Here is an 18759-nt window from a genome sequence, read left to right on the forward strand (position 1 = left end):
GAAATCTAGACCTTCATAAATGCGTTATTTAGTTATTTTTTCTGGCATTTCTTTTGAGAAGAAAACAAATAAAAAGTCTAGTATGGCCAGACCTAACCTTATATACCCAAAATGTGAACAATCCGCTCAAAAATGATTCAATAATTATGAAAAAATCCGAGTATCTGGCATTACAGTCATATAGAGCTATACGAAAATGTGGTATGAAGTATACATTTTGTAATATTTTTTCGCCTTAAAACACAGGTTGGGGTTTTTATATATAGATTGCAATTATCGTCCGATCCTCACAAAAATTTTCACACGGATAGGGTTAGGCTCAGAAGGGCTATCCTATTGTTTTGAAAGATGTCCGCAATATATTTATTGAAATGGACCAAAAACTAAAAATGTTCCTGATTTTCAGCCGTTACAAAGGTCACAAATAGAAACCAATGGACACGAAATCTCGCATGTTAGAGTTTAGGGCAGCGGGATAAATGGACCATTACTTTTGTGTGAAAAAATACCAACATTTCCATTCTACCAAAACGCTGAAAATAACGTACAGGTGATATCCAAAATACACAAAAAGGCGAACTTCTGTCTTTTTATGCCGATTTCGTTGTCGAATATAGCCAAACATCGTTGACAAGCGATTCATATAGATCAGTATAAATTTAGAGATACAGAGGCGAATCTTGCTTTTGGAGATGATCGAAAAATATTTAAGGGTTCAAATGAACCAAAAGCACCTTTTGATGATCTGCATAGAATCACATTCTGAGTCGATTTATGTATGTCCGTCCGTCCGCCCGTCTATCCATGTATTTTTGTAAACAAAGTACAGTTCGCATTTATTGCCCTATCCAGATGAAATTTTGCACAAATCATTTGTTTGGCCTAAGGACGAACCCTATTGAAATTGGAGATAATCGGTCAAAATTTAGATATAGCTCCCATATATATCTTCGTCCGATTTGCCTTTTATTGTGCACCAAACGTGTAATATCAGCCCGAATAGTAAGGAATTTTGCATATACAATCAAATTAGGCCTGAAAATGAGTATGCCAAAATTGATCGAAATCGGTTCAGATATAGCTATAGCTCCTAGATATATTGTTCATCCGATTTGTTATTTTTGTCCTCCGCAGCCGTAATATGCACTCTGTAACAACAATATTTGGGGATATATATCAAATGCAGCTCAGAAATACATTTGCTAAATTTTATCGAGATCGGTTCAGATTTGGATATAACTCCCATATATAACTTCGTCTGATTTATCTTTTATTGTATACCAAACGTCTAATATTTGCTCAAATTGGATGAAAATTGGCACTTACGAATTGAGTCTAGAAGCTAGTATGTCAAATTTGGTGAAGATCGGTTCAGATATAGCTATAGCTCCCATATATACTGTTCATCAGATTTGTCATATTTGTTACCCACAACCGTAATATGCACTCCGTAACAACGACCATAATAACTACATATCAAAATACAAGGATATTTAAGGATAACAAAAGGACATATAGGACTTAGAGAGGATGTCGAAGGACTTCCACAGGATTCTTCAAGGAAGTCTACAGAATATGTATATGTGCTCATTACCATATTACGATTTTGAGAGGCTTGATATAAAATCGTATGCAGAGATTTAGATATTGCAACCACACATAACTTCCTCCGACTTTAGGTTAATTTTCGAATTCAACTTAACTGAGGTCTGTCAAATTTGGTTAGAATTGCTCCAGAAAATTGTGACATAAAACTGTCTATTCATCATGTCTATGTCTTCGTATAGGCCCCATATATCGGTACCTCCTTATATTCGGTATTTTAACGAAATTGTTTCAAATTTCTTATTTGAAGTTCCAAATGGGTACTACTACCTGTGACAGAAAATTCTCTATGTAGGTCGAGGTCTTCGTATAGCCCCCATATATGGGTACCTCCCTATATGTGGCATTTGATGATTTTAAGCAGATTATTTAACGGATTTTTTTTTTTAAGTTTCGTATTCGATGAAAATCCAGAAAATTTTGAAAATGTTGGTCGACAATTTTAAGCCGTAAGAGGTTTAAATGGGGACTGTAAAAATTCAAGATATTCTACAAAATAATTTAGAATATATATGGGAGCTATATCCAAATCTTAGCCGTTCTCTATAAAATTTGGCAAATGTATTTCCGAGCTTTATAAGATGTCTGGTACCAATTTCATTGTTGTCGAATGCATATTACGAATATGAGGGACTTAAACATCAAATCGAAGGAAACATATATATGGGAGCTATAGCTATATCTGAAACGACTTTCTCCAAATTTGATGTACTTGCTTCTAGACTGAATTCGGTCGGATGTACCAAAATTCAGGACTTTTGGGCAGATATTGGCTATTTAGTGCACAACTAAGCAGAAATCGGTTGAAGACATATATGGGATCTATATCCAAATCTGAACCAATCTTGATAACATTTTGCGGAGGTATTTCTGTATCTGATAACTGGTACTAAATTTTATTTTTGTCGAATGTACATTACGAATGTGAAAGACTTAAGCACCAAATCGGATGAAACATATATCTGGGAGCTATAGCTATATCTGAACCGATTTATACTAAATTTGAAGTACTGGTTGATAGGATGAATTCAGACATAATGGCTAATATCAGCCCATTTGGGCCATTATGTGCACAACAAACGTAATATCGGATAAAGATATATATGAGTGCTATATCCAAATCTGAACCGATTTCGATAAAAATGAGATATTTTCGAGCAGTATCTGTTGTCCGCTCTTCTGGAGTGCATATTACGCATGTGAGGGACTTAAAATCCCAAATCGGATGAAACATATATATATGGGAGCTATAGCAATATCTGAACCGATTTTCTCCAAATTTGATTTATACACAGAGCCGAAAATACAATGACTTTTTTAACCATGTGCATGGTTAATTTTTTCATGGTAAATGTTTGAGATTACAAACACAAAATAACGTTATATAAGGTCAAATGTAGATGAAAAATAGTTTAATTAACGTTGTATAAGGTTGTTGTTTTTTAAAAGAGACGGAAAAATGTGAGAGATACATAAAAATTTAAAGAGCATTCGGCTCTGTTGTGGTCAACAATTTTGAACTGCTTTGTGTTTGACGAAGTTCAATATTACAATATACGAAGTTGCAACGAATGTGACTGTCATATTCCCCCTCCTCCTCTTTATCGAATCTCTATCTCTGGTCTGAATATGTGTAAGAAAGATCAAATAGACAATCACTTCTTTAGTTGGTGTTGAATAGTGCAAGGGAGTAGTGTACGTGCTCGTGGGAATAGTGCTTGGTATAAAGGTAAGTAAAAGCTGGTGAAATTAACAATTATATTTGATTGTAATTTGTATTTGTTTTAATAGAAAACCCTGATACTATTTCAACATATTAATGTGTTATTGCTATATTGTATCAGATTTGTCTATCAAATAAACTATACATTACAATAAAGAAACAAAAATAACGGTAATACATGAAAAAACAAGCAACAACAACGTATATGCAGCGACAAGCAAAAATGAGGAGAGAAATAATGTGTGAGTGTTTATTCATACATATGTGTTCTTTTTGTCTTTGCTTGTGGCTGCTACGACGTACATTAGCGTATGCATTTGTCACCAAATGTACGTTGTTGTTGAAGCGACAGTGTTCATATTTATGTATATCTTTTTGTTTTTTCTTCTCAGTTGTTTTTTTCTATGGTGTCTTTTTGGGTGCTCGTGCGTACATTTTTGGTAAGTTGTGACAATACTATTTGCTTTTATTAACTACTAGTTTCTTCTTCTGTTTTTGCAGTCGGTGTTTGGCGTTTTGTAGTTTTTTTCACTATGGCTGAGGAATATAATTTAAAATCACTCGGTAAGGCGTTAAAAATAAAATTTATATTAAACATATATCTTTCTTTACCAGCCCTCCCTTAAATATACATACAATTTGTAATGGAAATACATATTTTAGAAATATGCGGTATTAATAAATAAATAATAAATAAACTTGTAAAAATTACATTTTTCTTGTTTTATTCAAACAAAGGTTAATTTATTATTAAAAATTATCATATGAACTGTTTAGACAAACTGACTATGAAATGTTATTATTAACAATTCTCATGGTTACAAAAATTTAACAGTGCATTGTTAAAACAACAATTTTTTTTCAATATCAACAATTTTCGTGGTTAAAAAAATTAATCATGGAATAGCTAAATTAACGATGATTATTTTTAAATACCAGTCAACAAGAAAATGTTTAAATTAACCTTACATAACGTAGACTCCAAATCATGTTTATTTATGGTTAAGCTAACCTTGTATAAGGTTAATTTTTTTCTCTGTGTATGCTTCTAGACTGAATTCGCTGGGATCTACAAAAATGCACTTAAAATGGACTTATATTGCACCAAATGGCTGCATAATTTACCCGAAATCAGTTGAAGACATGGGAGCTATATCTAAATCTGATCCGATTATCAACAAGTTCAATGGGGTTCGTCCTTGGGCCAAACAAATGTTGTTTGCAAAATATTATTATTATGTAAATTTTGTTCACAACAATATATGGACGAACGGACGGACGGGCGGACTGACATGCATAAATCGACTCATAAAGTGATTCTTTGTAGATCCTCAAAAGTAACTATGGGTCTATCTCGCTTCCTTCTCCCTGTTACAAACAAATGCACAAAGACATTATACACTTACCACTATGTGGTGTATGGTATAAAAAGGACGGTACGAAAAACAATATTGTTATATTCGAAGCAGATGATTTGTAGCTGATTATGTATGGAAGACTAGGCATTAAACACTAAAACTGAGGGCCAGCAACACGGGCCGGGTCAGCTAATATCTAATGATTTATATTTATCTCTGAGGGTATAAAAATTTTTCGGAAATGAAATACTGTTCACAAATGCAACTATTTGTTTTTTTGTTACAACAACGCATTGAATCGAACTGCAAATGACCAACCAACAACAGCAACAAAAAGTCACAAAAACAGCTTTCAACAATTCACACTTCGAATTGATGCCCGACAAAGAAGAAGAAAAGAAGTCATCATTGGAATCGTATTCACCTGAAAAAGAATAATATGGCATCATTGGTGGTTTGGATGGTTTGAGTTGAGTGGCTGAATGTTGGTTTGATTGGTTGAATGGCTGTCTGACTGGTTGGCTGCCTGGCTAACTGTTAAGTGTTTTGTTCTGGTGCGTCTGCATTCATTCCATAAATATTTTCAATTCCAGCTCAATTTTAGAAAGAAAGAATGAAAGAAATGCATGAATTCAAACAGCTACCACCTAGCTAACGATGACGATTGCGACGACTCACAGAATCATGCCAATCCAGACGATGCGTTTAGTTTTCAATTCAATTCAACTAAATCAGCCATAGCCAGCCAGTCAAACGAACGTGCTAACCAAATCGAACAACGACCTATGAGCTGGAAATCAAAGCATCCAATCATCCATTCACTTCCCACCGTCACCTAGCTGCTGCGGAATTTATGAAGTGTAGTTCGAAAATAATGTTATGGTTTCGTCAGAAATTCCAAATCGTACAATAATTTTCCATAATATTAAGTCAGATTTTTGTGGCCATTCGTTAGTTCACTCGTTCGTTCGTTGGTTCGTTCCGTAAGAGCAACAACGAGGCATGACAAAATCTAGCTAAAGCGTTAACGCTAGCCATGGCAAGCTTGGCGTGCAAATCGAGCCAACGAAATGCCTGAGTGAGTCATTTTCAAAAAATTTATGATTATTGTTGACGGATAAATAAACATCTTAGGCTGTGACTCCGCGATGACCGTAATTTCTTAAGTGTTAATAATTGTTGTTGTAAATTGTGGTTATCGCCTTTGTTTTGTGAATATTGTTTCTTGGTGTTGCTTTTTTGTTGGCCTTATCGCGGCAATATTTAAATTTACTTGTCGAACATGTTAATGGAAAACGGACATACCATTAGTCGTCACATAAATGTCAAAATATGATGTCTCTATGTAGTCAATGGACCATACCGTCATTTGGCTAGCGAAATGTCCAATGCGCTTAGCCATAAGCGATGAAATCAATTAAGTTTCAATTTAAACGTCAATTCGAAGGCTATAATTTCCATGTGTTCATGAGAGGGAGTTTCTACGAAAATCAAAAATAATAAAGTGTTTCGCTTAGAAATTTACGAACATTGTAGATATTATCTAAATTTTGCCATAACATAACAACGCAATGTTATGTTTCAAGATTTCAGCCATTGAAACTAGAAATGTTAATGTTTGAAGCCAGAAATGTTACATACAAGGCTAGATCTTAACATCTCTGATAAGGTTACGAATTCCAAAAGGTACATATGTCAGCTAAGCTAATGAATCTCTCTTTTCAAAAACAGATTCTATAGTCTAGTCACAAGTAGGCATTTCAAATGCGCAAATATTAGTATAAGTGGAGATCTAAACTTAAAGATTTAAGAGCCCCCATCGATAACATATGTGTGAAAAGGACAAAAGTGGGGCTGTATTCCGCCGGTCCAGACTCAATATATCCTCTTTATTTTTATATCGAAAACTGTAAAACTTATAAATTATTTTCCATTGTAGGTTACAACCTTCAGAATATCTCCTTTTGGGATTTTTTGGGGCAATATTTATACCCTACAACACTATGTGTTGGGGGTATTATAAGTTTGATTGGGCCAAAAATTATGTAACACCTCGAAATATTGGTTTCCCACATAGGAAAGTATATATGGATCTTCCTCGCCGAGCTGAGTCGATCTAGCTATGTATGTCCGTCCGTCCGTCTGCCCATGTTGATTTGTAATCACTCTACAGGTCGCAATTATGACCCGATCTTCACGAAATTTAGAATGGAGGTGGGGCTAGAACCAGAATAGAACCTTATTGCTTTTGGAGATGATCACATTATATTTAGGGGTCATAATGGACCAAAAACTGAAAAATTTCCTGATTTTGCAGTTTGTCTACAGGTCGCAATTATAGACCAATCGACGCGGAATTTAGCATGGATCTAAAGCTTAGGGCTGGACAGAAGTCTTCTAATTTTGATGGCCATCGGGTAATATTTAGTGGGTGAAATAGACCATAACATTTGTGTTAAATAAAAGCCAAATTTTCCATTAAACCGCGAATATTTTTAATCCCGGCGAAATCACAATTAAACGGTCAGGTCAATTCTGACCGTTACGTAGACGCCGATAGTAAATATATCGGATATATATAGCAAAATATATACAATGTATATATACAAAGGAAGGGGATGTTAGCTAGATTGTTTATATCTCAAGAATGGCTGGGTCGAAAACACAATTGAAGCCAATCGACACGCTTAAGAAGAGAGTTAAGCATTTTGAATGACCACTGGATTATATTTAGCTATAAAATGGACCACAACAACTAACAGCACGATGGAGTGTGTAAATATTGGCAAATGTCCAGTTCAAAATGCTAAGGGTAATATCTGGGTAGTGCTCCGTGACATAATTTCAAATGCGAAATCTTCCAAAATGAATATGGACATAAAGGGGATTCTAACATGTTGTAGTGTTGTAGGGTATCACATGGTCGGCCCCGCACGACTATAGCCTTTGCTTACTTGTTTTTGATATGCCTTCCATTCAGAGAAAACTAAAAATATTAAACTAGTAAGAAAAGGTGAACAGTATTTAGTAGAGCTCCCACAACAAAAAAAGTTTATATTGGGAATACAGGGTGAGATAAAAAAATGCTACAAAGTTAAACGCCATAATTTTTACATTTTTATACCATCCACCATAGTATGGAGGGTATATTAAGTTTGTCATTCCGTTTGTAACACCTCGAAATACACATTTTAGACCTCACAAAGTATATATATTCTTGATCAGCCAAAATTCTATGTCGATTTAGTGATGTCCGTCCGTCTGTGGAAATCAATCTAGCTTCCGAACGAATTGAAGTAGATTGATAAAATTTTACTCAAATGTATATTATGTCTGCAGGACTTTTGGTATTGAAAGTGCGCCACGTTATAGCCCCCATATAACGGTACCTCCGGATATTCGGTATTTTGATGATTTTAGCTACATTGTTACCGATTTTCTTATACCATAGCATGGCGGGTATATTAAGTTTGTCATTCCGTTTGTAACTCCTCGAAATACACATTTTAGACCCCACAAAGTATATATATTCTTGATCATCATAAAATTCTATGTCGATTTAGCGATGTCCGTCTGTCTGTGAAAATCACTCTTTCTTCCGAACGAATTGAAGTAGATTGATAAAATTTTACTCAAATGTATATTATGTCCGCAGGGCCCACCACCTTTTGGTAAGGGCCTCTTATAACGGTACTTCCCACTATTCCATATTTTGATGAATTTAGTAACATTATTCACCGGAATTCAAATTTTGTAATTGCAGTTCGTAATAGATATTACAGCATAAAACAGAAAATGGGCCATTTAGGACCACGTCTTCGTATAGCCCCCATTAAACAGTACCACCCGATATTCGATATTTTGATGATTTTAGAGACATTATTTACCGGAACTATTTCACATTTTGTATTTGAAGTTCGTAATGGATACTACATCCTATGCCAGAAATTTGTTTGCACAGGTCCACGCTTTATAAACCCCATGGTACCTCCCAATATTCGGTATTTTGATAATTTTATCTACATTTAAAACGGACTTTTTCAAGTTTCGCATTTGAATTTTGTAATAGCTTGTGACAAAAGTTGCCTATGCAGGTACGTCGTCGTATAGACCCTAATATACGGCTACATTCGGTATTTTTAAGATTTTAACAGAATTTTACGGATTTTATTTTTTTGAAAATTGTCAAATTTGTACCAAAAGTTCGGCCCGGTCGAACATACAGCTTTTTTACTTGTTATACCCTACAACATTATGTGCTGGGGTATTATAAGTTTGATTGGGCCAAAAATTATGTAACACCTCGAAATATTGATTTCCCACATAGGAAAGTATATATGGATCTTCCTATCTCGCCGAGATGAGTCGATCTAGCTATGTATGTCCGTCCGTCTGTCCATGTTAATTTGTAATCAAGCTACAGGTCGCAATTATGAACCGATCCTCACGAAATTGAAAATGGAGGTGGGGTTATGGTCAGAATAGAACCCTATTGTTTTTAGAGATTATAGCACGATATTTAGGGGTTGAAATGGACCAAAAACAGAAAAATTTCCTGATTTTGCAGTTGCTCTGTAGGTCACAATTATGAACCAATCGACGAAAATTTATATGGAGTTAGAGTTTAGGAGTGGACAGAAAACTACCAATTTGGGCGGCCATCGGACAATAATTAGCGGGTAAAATCGACTAACTTTTATGTAAGAAAATGGGAAAATTTCCACTAAACCGCGTATATTTTTAACCCCAGCCAAATCTCAAATACATTAAAAGATCACTTCTGACCATTACAGTGATGCTAATAGCCAAGAAATCGGATATATAGCAAAATAGGTACAATATAAATGTAAAAGAATTGATCTTATTTATTCCGCTTATAAATCAAGAACCGCTGGGCGGATTTTCACAATTCTCATCAATTCGGAATGGTCCTTTTCCAGAAAAGCAGAAAATCTAAGAGAATCGCGGAAAAATATACCAATTAAAAAGTGAATATCTTTTGTTCCATTTTTTTTTTAAATTTTTGTCATATTTTTTATCGCATGCGATTTTTTCAATTTGACTTACAATTTTGGGGGTATTATATACATGTTGCAAATATCGTCCGATCCTCACGAAATTTGGCATGGGGATAGGGTAGGGTCAGAATTAAAGCCTATTGTTCTTAAGATGTACATTTAGAGGTGCAACTAGACTACAAAAATTTAATTTTTTCTATTTTTGTAGTAGCTCTATAGGCTACAATTGAAACTTATCGACACGGAATTTCGCATCGGAAGAGAGTTAGGGACAGGGAAGAAGTCTAGCATTTTGGATTACATTTAGCTGTAAAATGGACCACAACTTTCACAACTTTTGTCAAATTTTCCGGGCCAAAAAACTAAGGATAACCTCAGGGCGGGGCTCTTTGACATTATTTCAAAAACGAAATCATCCTAAATGGATTTGGATATAAGGGGACTTCGACCATATTGTAGTGTTGTAGGCTATCACATGGTCGGCCCCGCATGACAATAGCCTTTGCTTACTTGTTTTTTTTTTTTTAATTTTATTGAATGAAAGCCGAATATGTCGAAAATAGCGTCAAATTTAAGTATAAGTTTAGAATTTTTCAAATTGGTCACCTTTGGCACGAATTATGGCCTTTAAACGGCCAATGAAACCGGCCAAAATGTTGCTCTGCGGTATTTTGGCTCTTTCCCGGCGAAGCGCTTGCTTGAGTTTATCGAAACTTTGGTATTTTTAAGTGCCAAACTTGCTTTCCAAAATACTCCAGACACAATAGTCCAACGGATTGGTATCCGGATATTTTGGTGGTCATTGTGTGCTGGAAATGAAGTGAGAAACCTCATCTTGTAACCATTCTTGGGTGGCGCGTGCTAAGTCCTGTTGGAATGTTAAAGATCTACGGCCAAATATTTGCTTACCCAAGACTTTAATGCACCCTCCAGAATATTTTCGCGATAATATTCGTTATTTACTCTGATGCAACGGTCATTAATACGAGCGGAGTTATGGCGGCCCACACCATCACCATGGCCGGCACTTGAGTTCTGGTGGCCAACCGAAGGTCCACATTTTCAGCTGACCTCTTTGACAATTCAACACGATTATTTTTTTGTTTACAAACTGCTGGACAACGAATGTTTTCTCAACGGAGACGGGGAAAACCAAATTCGCCACTTTACCACTTTCGCATTTCTTTAGCTCTTTTGAATCTATTCTCTTTCTGTTGCGGTGTAAGTTCTTGCACTTTTTGGAATTTCAATGGCAATGGCCCCGAGCTCATTTTTCAATATTTGCCGAATGGAATATTGTGATATGTTAAGCTCTCAAGCCATTTTCGGCTCCTGCGACGCGGGTTTCGATCAAGTCGCTTCTTTACTTTTCGAACAATTTCTGCTGATGTTGCTGTTTTCTTCCGTCCAATTGCTTGTCGTCGGGCTACGCTACCAGTATCATGGTAACGAGCGATAGTACGAGACACAAAAGGTTTATTTACATTTAAATGCTGGAGTGCTCTAACGATAGCCACTTTTGGGTTTCCAGCCAAATAAAACGAAATCACACTATGACGCTTTAATCCCATCACGAATAACTTTTTTTCTGGAAAATTCTCACCAAAATGCTATTGTACGCTTGTAAACAATATAATGAGCTGTCACTGGAATAATTTTAACAGCTGTCGGACGAGTGGCTTAGAAGTGACAGCAGTCTGAAATTGTTTGCAATTTTTTCATCTCAACCTGTAAGCTGGATTTGCTACATACAAGCATAAAGCAAAATGGTCAATTTTTAATCTAAAAAAAATTTAAGTTTGTATCATTGTAAAATTTCTGAATTGACTCATGCCTCACTCCCACTAAAGAGAACTGTACTCACTGTGATTAAATACATCCCCAAACGACAATATTATTTTAATGAAAATATACTCCCTCCTCCATTGAAAAATTAGCCTTACACCCCATCTAAGAATATCCCACAACTGCCAAGTCATAATCGTCTAGATTTACCCATTCTTCGATAACTTGCAAAAACATCTGGTTTTTCATACTACACTTAAATGCATTTCTACTAGTGACCATCCCCCCACAAAAACCGCAATGCCACCCCTCTTTTAACAATGACATTGATAGAAAAATAAACACCTGATTGTTTGTCGAAAGAAAAACTAAAACCAGACTGCACACGGAGCAATGACAATTGTAGTCCTGCTGGACATACATAGATACGTCCATGTAATGGTCACAGCAATTTGTTAATATATGAAAGTCATGCTACATGGATCAGCAGCAGCAGCAGCAGCGTTTCAAACAAATACTGCTTGCTCACTAAACAAACACATTGACAGCTAGTTGACTAGTAATGTAAGCTTGCAATAACACTTGTTTTCTCTTTGTCTAGTTTATTGGTTAGGTTGTCTAATTCTACTTTTTTCCCTTACAAATGACCACCACCGACGGCAGACACTGCCCATGCAACTTCGATGTATGTGTTGCAGGGACATTGAACTTGCTGCTGTTTCTGTTATTTATTATTTATTTATTTTTGTGTGTGTGTTGTTTTCTTTTAGGTAATGTGACCACATTAGCAGCACAATTTACTTGGAACATGTGTAACTAACAAGAATGGTTGCAGCAACAACAAATATCAAAGCTACCATCGCCTGCGTCTCCGCCTGCCGACTAGTGAAAATTGCAGTCTTGTTTCGTATCGAATGAAAATCAAAATCAACGCCCCGGAACTAACTGACCACAGGAATGCCCACCACCACCGAATGGGTAGTGGCACTGGAGTTGCATGGAACAACTAAATGTTAAAGTGAGATGTGACAAACACTCGCCGCTTATAACCACTGTAAAAATTGTCTGTCTGTCTGCCACATTAATAACATGGTCAGTGCAAGCCATGCTCTACTAATGTATTAGTGCCGACAAGGAGGTGACAAAGTGTATTACAATACACTCAGAGAAAAAATGAGAAACAGCTACAAAAAGACGAAAAAGGCATTGCCATGCGGGGCCAGTCTGATGATATGGTATTGAGGATGATCGTCCAATTCTCGCTAGTTCAAATAGTTATAGCCTACAACACTATGTTGTGAGGGTATAACACGTTTGATTGGACCAAAGAGTTATAAACAGATCGAAGTATTGGAGTAGTTCCAGTATGCAGTAGATGGATCTTTTATCTCGCCAAATTAAGTCGATCTAGCTGTTCCTTAGCCTTTCGGTGCGTCTATCCATGTAAATTTGTAGTCATTCCGCAAGTCTTAATTATCACCGGATCCTCTTGCAATTTGCATGGACCTTTTTTTAAAGTCACAACAGAACGAAAATTTTATACTTAAGTGATAAATTGGATTAAAATCCGAATATTTTCTGATTTTATAATCGCTCTACAGGACGTCCACGGCCTTAAGCGTTATAGCGTTACTTCCTGATTCTCGGTATTTTGAATCTTTTGTCAAAAACTTTAAAACAAACAAGTAGGGAAAAGTCAAAAGTCCGGCGGGTCCGACTATATGATACCCTACACCACTATACGTATTTAGTAGAGCTCCCGTAACAAAACAATTTATTTGAAGTAGACATACCACCTATCAATATTCGGCTTTAGAGCAGTTATAGTTTGGTTTCAGAGGGAACTAATATATGACAGGCATATCCAATTCTGAATTGATTTTTACTAAATTTGACGAAGACATTGTAATCTTTTAAACTAAATAACATTGCTATAGAGTGCACGATATCGCTTCGAGAAGGATTATATCAAAAAATATATATCGGAACCGAGTTCCACAAAATGGAAATGTACATCCCGAAATGCACTCCATTTCGGCTGAAATTCGGCTTTATGTGCACAATAAACCTGAAATTGGATTAAAAATATCATTGTTGTCGAATGCATATTACGAATGTGAGGCACTTAAACACCAAATCGGATGAAACATATATATGGGAGCTATAGATGTATCTGAACCGATTTACATTAAATTTTAGGTATTGGTTTATATTATGAATTCAGTCATTCATTTGGGCTGATATTAGTCATTTGGTGGACAATAAATCTAAATCTGAACCGATCTCGATAAAATGTGACAGAGGTATTTTCGAGCAGCATCTGATGACCAGTACCAAAGATCATTCTTCTGGAGTGCATATTACGCATGTGAGGCAGTTTAAACCCCAAATTGGAATTAACATATATATAGGAGCAATAGCTATATCTGAACCGATTTTCTCCAAATTTGATTTACATGCTTCTACACTGAATTCGGTGGGATGTACAAAAATACAGGTCAGTTGGATTTACATTAGAAATTTGGTGCACAATTAATCTGAGATTGGTTGAAGATATATGGGAGCTATATCTAACTCTGATCCGATTTTCACCATTTTCAATAGGGTTGGGGCCAAACAAATATTGTATGCAAATTTTCATCTCAATCGGATAATAAGTGCAAACTGCATGAGAATCTCCCCCTCTAAAGTGTTGTGAAGATATGTCCACTATTGTGTATTGACTATTTACGATGGCAGTTCGGAAACTTCTTAGTCTAGCACAAAACGCGCGGTATAAACAGAGAAAAGTTAATTGTTTTGGAAACTTCCATCTCTGTTATGGACACATGTTAAATTTTGTTTCGATCTGGCAACTGCTTCATAAAGAAACAGGCGATCAAAAAAGACGCATCCACAATATTTTACAATGGAACAAATAAAAAAACAGCAAGTTCGGCTGGGTGGAACGTTGAGTACCCTCCACCTCAGGGTAAAGGTAACATTTTTATATAAAAGTATCTGAATTCAAGCGTGTTTCACTTTAAACTTCATATACCAGTAAGACCGTTTGGGTAATGTAGTTGAACTTATCAAAAAACCATAAAGTAAGTCAGGCCGTTATATGGGGCAATACCAAAGCGGAAATCTCTTTAGACAATTTTATACTTCAAGGATTGTCATTTATCAAATCTTCTAAAATACCAAATTTGCAACAATTATGTGGGTAAATGTGACTAGGATTATCAAAATACCAAATATCGGTGGTTATCGTTATACGTGAGCTATAGGAAAACGTGGAACTAAATATTCAATGTTTTGCCACGGGCTAGAAACCATTATGAAGTGCAAATACCAATTTCTAGAAAAATCCGTGGAAAAATGTGGCAAAAATCATCAAAGTATCGAATATCGGGAGGTACCGTTATTTGGGGGCTATACCAAAACGTGGTCCTATACATACAATGTTTCGCTGCACGAGCTAGAACCCATTACGAACTAAAAACACCAATTTCTGGACAACCCGTTAAAATATATGGCAAAAATCATCAAAATATCGAATATTGGCAGGTACCGTTATATAGGGGCTGTACCAAAATATGGACCTATACATACAATGTTTCGCCACCGAAGCTGTAACCCATTATGACCTACAAAAACCTATTTTTAGACAAATTATTGAAAAAATGTGGATAATATCATCAAAAAACCGAATATCGGGATGTAGCGTTATATGGGGGCTATACCAAAACCTGAACCTATACATACATTGTTTCGCCACACGAGCTAGAACCCACTTTACCCTACAAAAACCAACTTTTAGACAAATCCGTGAAATAATATGGTAAAAATCATCAAAATACCGAATATCGGGGGTTCCGTTATATTCCAAAACGTTGACCGATATATTTCAATACCAACCTTGCTAGACACAATACAAATTGTCCTGCCAAATTTTGAAGCTCTACGTCAAATAATGTGGGCTGTGTCGTGATTTCAACAGACTTAGAATTTTAAGCTGGTTATGAATATATATACTTTCTGGGGTCTACGACGAATATTTAGGGATGTTAAAAAAGGAATGACAAAGTTAATATAAACTCCTTTCCAAGGACAAGAAATTCATAATGATATGGTGAATGTGTTAGGTAAAAGTGCTCCTTCATATGCAACAGTAAAAACTTGGGTTCCTGAATTTAAACGTGTAACAACAACAGCAATAATTTGTCATCAAGACAGCGCACAAGATCAACGAATTAAAGTTCGAGTTGCTTGACCACCACCTTATTCTACTGATTTAGCTCCCAATGACCTTTACTTGTTCCCAAATCCAAAAAAAGCGTTTTACCTCAAATAAAGATGCAATTACAGTTTTAAACAACCATTTTGGATACCTTAAAGAATACTATTTTGATCAAGGGATAGAATTGCTGGCAAAGCATTGGACTAAGTGTATTGAAGTTGCAGAAGATTATATCGAAAAATAAAAACATTTTTAAAAATTCTTTCTCTTTTCCGATCCGCCCGGAATCGATGAGAATCTCTCTCTCTGTAACCCCCTAATTTAAGGTATTTTGAGGTTTTTTTTGTATACTCATATTTTTGTATTTTGTTTCTCAGTGGACAAAAACAGAGAAAAACAAGTAAAAAAAAAACAGTAAAAAGCCGCAGCCGGGCCGAACTTTGAATACCCTCCACCATCTGAAACGAATTAGAAATTAAAAAAAAAAATAATAATAAAATAAAATCCATTATAAATTCAGTTAAAATCTTTAAAATACCTAATATCGGAAAGTGCCGATATATGGGGAATATACGATATTGTGGACCTATATAGACAAATCTATGTCTGGGGGTAAAGTACTCAGAAGGGACTCCTTGTGTGGAATTTCAGACAATTCCATTAAAAAATGTGGCTAAAATCATCAAAATACCGAATATCGAGGGGGCTATACCATATCATGTACCTATATAGATTATTATCCTCCATGGAATAAAGTAAACAAAAGAACAAGGAACTCCTTGTGTGGATTCTCAGACAATTCCGTGGCTAAAATCATGAAAATACCGAATATCGGGAAGTACCGTTATATGGGGGATATACGATATCGTGGACCTAAATGTACGACTTTCTTTCAGGGGTAAAGTGCTCAAAAAGAACTCCTTGTGTAGAATTTCAGACAATTTCGTTGAAAAATGTGGCTAAAATCATCAAAATTCCGAATATCGCGGGGTACCGTTATATAGGGGCTATACGATATCGTGGACCTATACAGATAATTCTCTTCCAAGGCATAAAGTATCCACAAGGAACTCCTTGTATGGATTTGCAGACAGTTTCGTTGAAAAATTTATTTAAAATCGTCAAAATACCAAATATCGGGGGGTACCGTTATATGGGGGATATACGATATCGTGGACCTATATAGACAATTCTCTTTCAGGGTGTAAAGTACACAGAAGGGACTTCTTGAGTGGAATTTCAGACAATTACATTAGAAAATGTGGCTAAAATAATCAAAATGCCGAATATCGGGGGGTACCGTTATATGGGGGCTATGCTATATCGTGGATATAGCCCATCTTCGAACTTGACCTGCCTGCAGACAAAAGACAGATCTGTGCAAAATTTTAGCTTTCTATCTAAATTCGACATGGCTAAATCGTCTTAGAATTTTACGCTGATCAAGAATATATATACTTTGTTGGGTCTAAAATTATTATTTTGATGAGTCTCAAACGGAATGCCGAATTTAATATACCCTCCATACTATGTATGGTGGAGGGTATAATTAGAAGAAAGCCTTTCCTTGCTCCCATTCATTGTTTTTTTATGTTTATATCTTAATCAGTAAAAAAACAAAATTTGAGTTAAGCCACAAAAAAATTGTTCTTTGGAAAACCTCGTAGAGCTGAAGACAAAAAACTAAATATTTTTATGATAGGTAATTTATGTTTAAATTATGTCATTCAGCTCTGATGTAACCTTTAGCCTTTTGACCCAATATTTATGCACTTCGTCGTGTTGTAAGGTATTCAAAACAATTCCAGATGGAAGTAGTAGTCCATTGTACAGCTAAATACAATCCAATGGCCATAAAAATGCTAATCTTTTTTCAGACAATTACATTAGAAAATGTGGCTAAAATAATCAAAATGCCGAATATCGGGGGGTACCGTTATATGGGGGCTATGCTATATCGTGGATATAGCCCATCTTCGAACTTGACCTGCCTGCAGACAAAAGACAGATCTGTGCAAAATTTTAGCTTTCTATCTAAATTCGACATGGCTAAATCGTCTTAGAATTTTACGCTGATCAAGAATATATATACTTTGTTGGGTCTAAAATTATTATTTTGATGAGTCTCAAACGGAATGCCGAATTTAATATACCCTCCATACTATGTATGGTGGAGGGTATAATTAGAAGAAAGCCTTTCCTTGCTCCCATTCATTGTTTTTTTATGTTTATATCTTAATCAGTAAAAAAACAAAATTTGAGTTAAGCCACAAAAAAATTGTTCTTTGGAAAACCTCGTAGAGCTGAAGACAAAAAACTAAATATTTTTATGATAGGTAATTTATGTTTAAATTATGTCATTCAGCTCTGATGTAACCTTTAGCCTTTTGACCCAATATTTATGCACTTCGTCGTGTTGTAAGGTATTCAAAACAATTCCAGATGGAAGTAGTAGTCCATTGTACAGCTAAATACAATCCAATGGCCATAAAAATGCTAATCTTGTTCCCTGTCCTTAACTCTCTTATGAAAAATTCCGTGTCGATTGGCTTTGAATTGAGTACCGTAGAGCGAATGCAAAATCAGGAAAATGTTAATAAAGGCACATATTAAAAAACAAAAGGCTTTAATTCTGACGTTAACCCTGCCCCCGTGCAAAATTTCGCAAGGATCGGACGATAATTCCGACCCGTATATAATACCCTAAAAACATAGTGTTGATAGGTATTGTAAAACTTTACGAAATACAAGATTAAAAATTGTACGAAAAACAAAAATAAAAAATATTACTTACTTTCCTACCTCGACTCCCATTGCAAATTGTAAGTTTTTACCTCCATCCGTTCATATCTATACTATTTTAGCAGTTTAGTAATATATTATTATTCTTCGTTACTTTATTGCTCGAATTTCTCAAACCTCTTTAAGACATCTATGTTGCACTCCATTCATGACTCTAACCATAAATTTCATAATTCTACCTCATTCCGTTTGTCCAATACAGAGTATTCATTTGCCTACGCGCCAAGACTGACATCTTAAGATTTT

The 18759-nt window shown here is 35.5% G+C and overlaps 1 long non-coding RNA gene across 1 annotated transcript; it reads left to right on the forward strand.

The window, feature by feature from the left end:
* The first annotated feature begins 3270 nt into the window (after window positions 1-3270).
* LOC131805759 (uncharacterized) lies at window positions 3271-4039 on the forward strand. Its single transcript, XR_009343812.1, has 3 exons — window positions 3271-3334; window positions 3721-3768; window positions 3830-4039. It is a non-coding gene; the product is annotated as an uncharacterized LOC131805759 (long non-coding RNA).
* Window positions 4040-18759: the final 14720 nt, after the last annotated feature.

The sequence above is a fragment of the Musca domestica genome, unplaced genomic scaffold (assembly GCF_030504385.1).
Source record: "Musca domestica strain aabys unplaced genomic scaffold, Musca_domestica.polishedcontigs.V.1.1 6, whole genome shotgun sequence".
Taxonomy (NCBI): Eukaryota; Metazoa; Arthropoda; class Insecta; order Diptera; family Muscidae; genus Musca; species Musca domestica.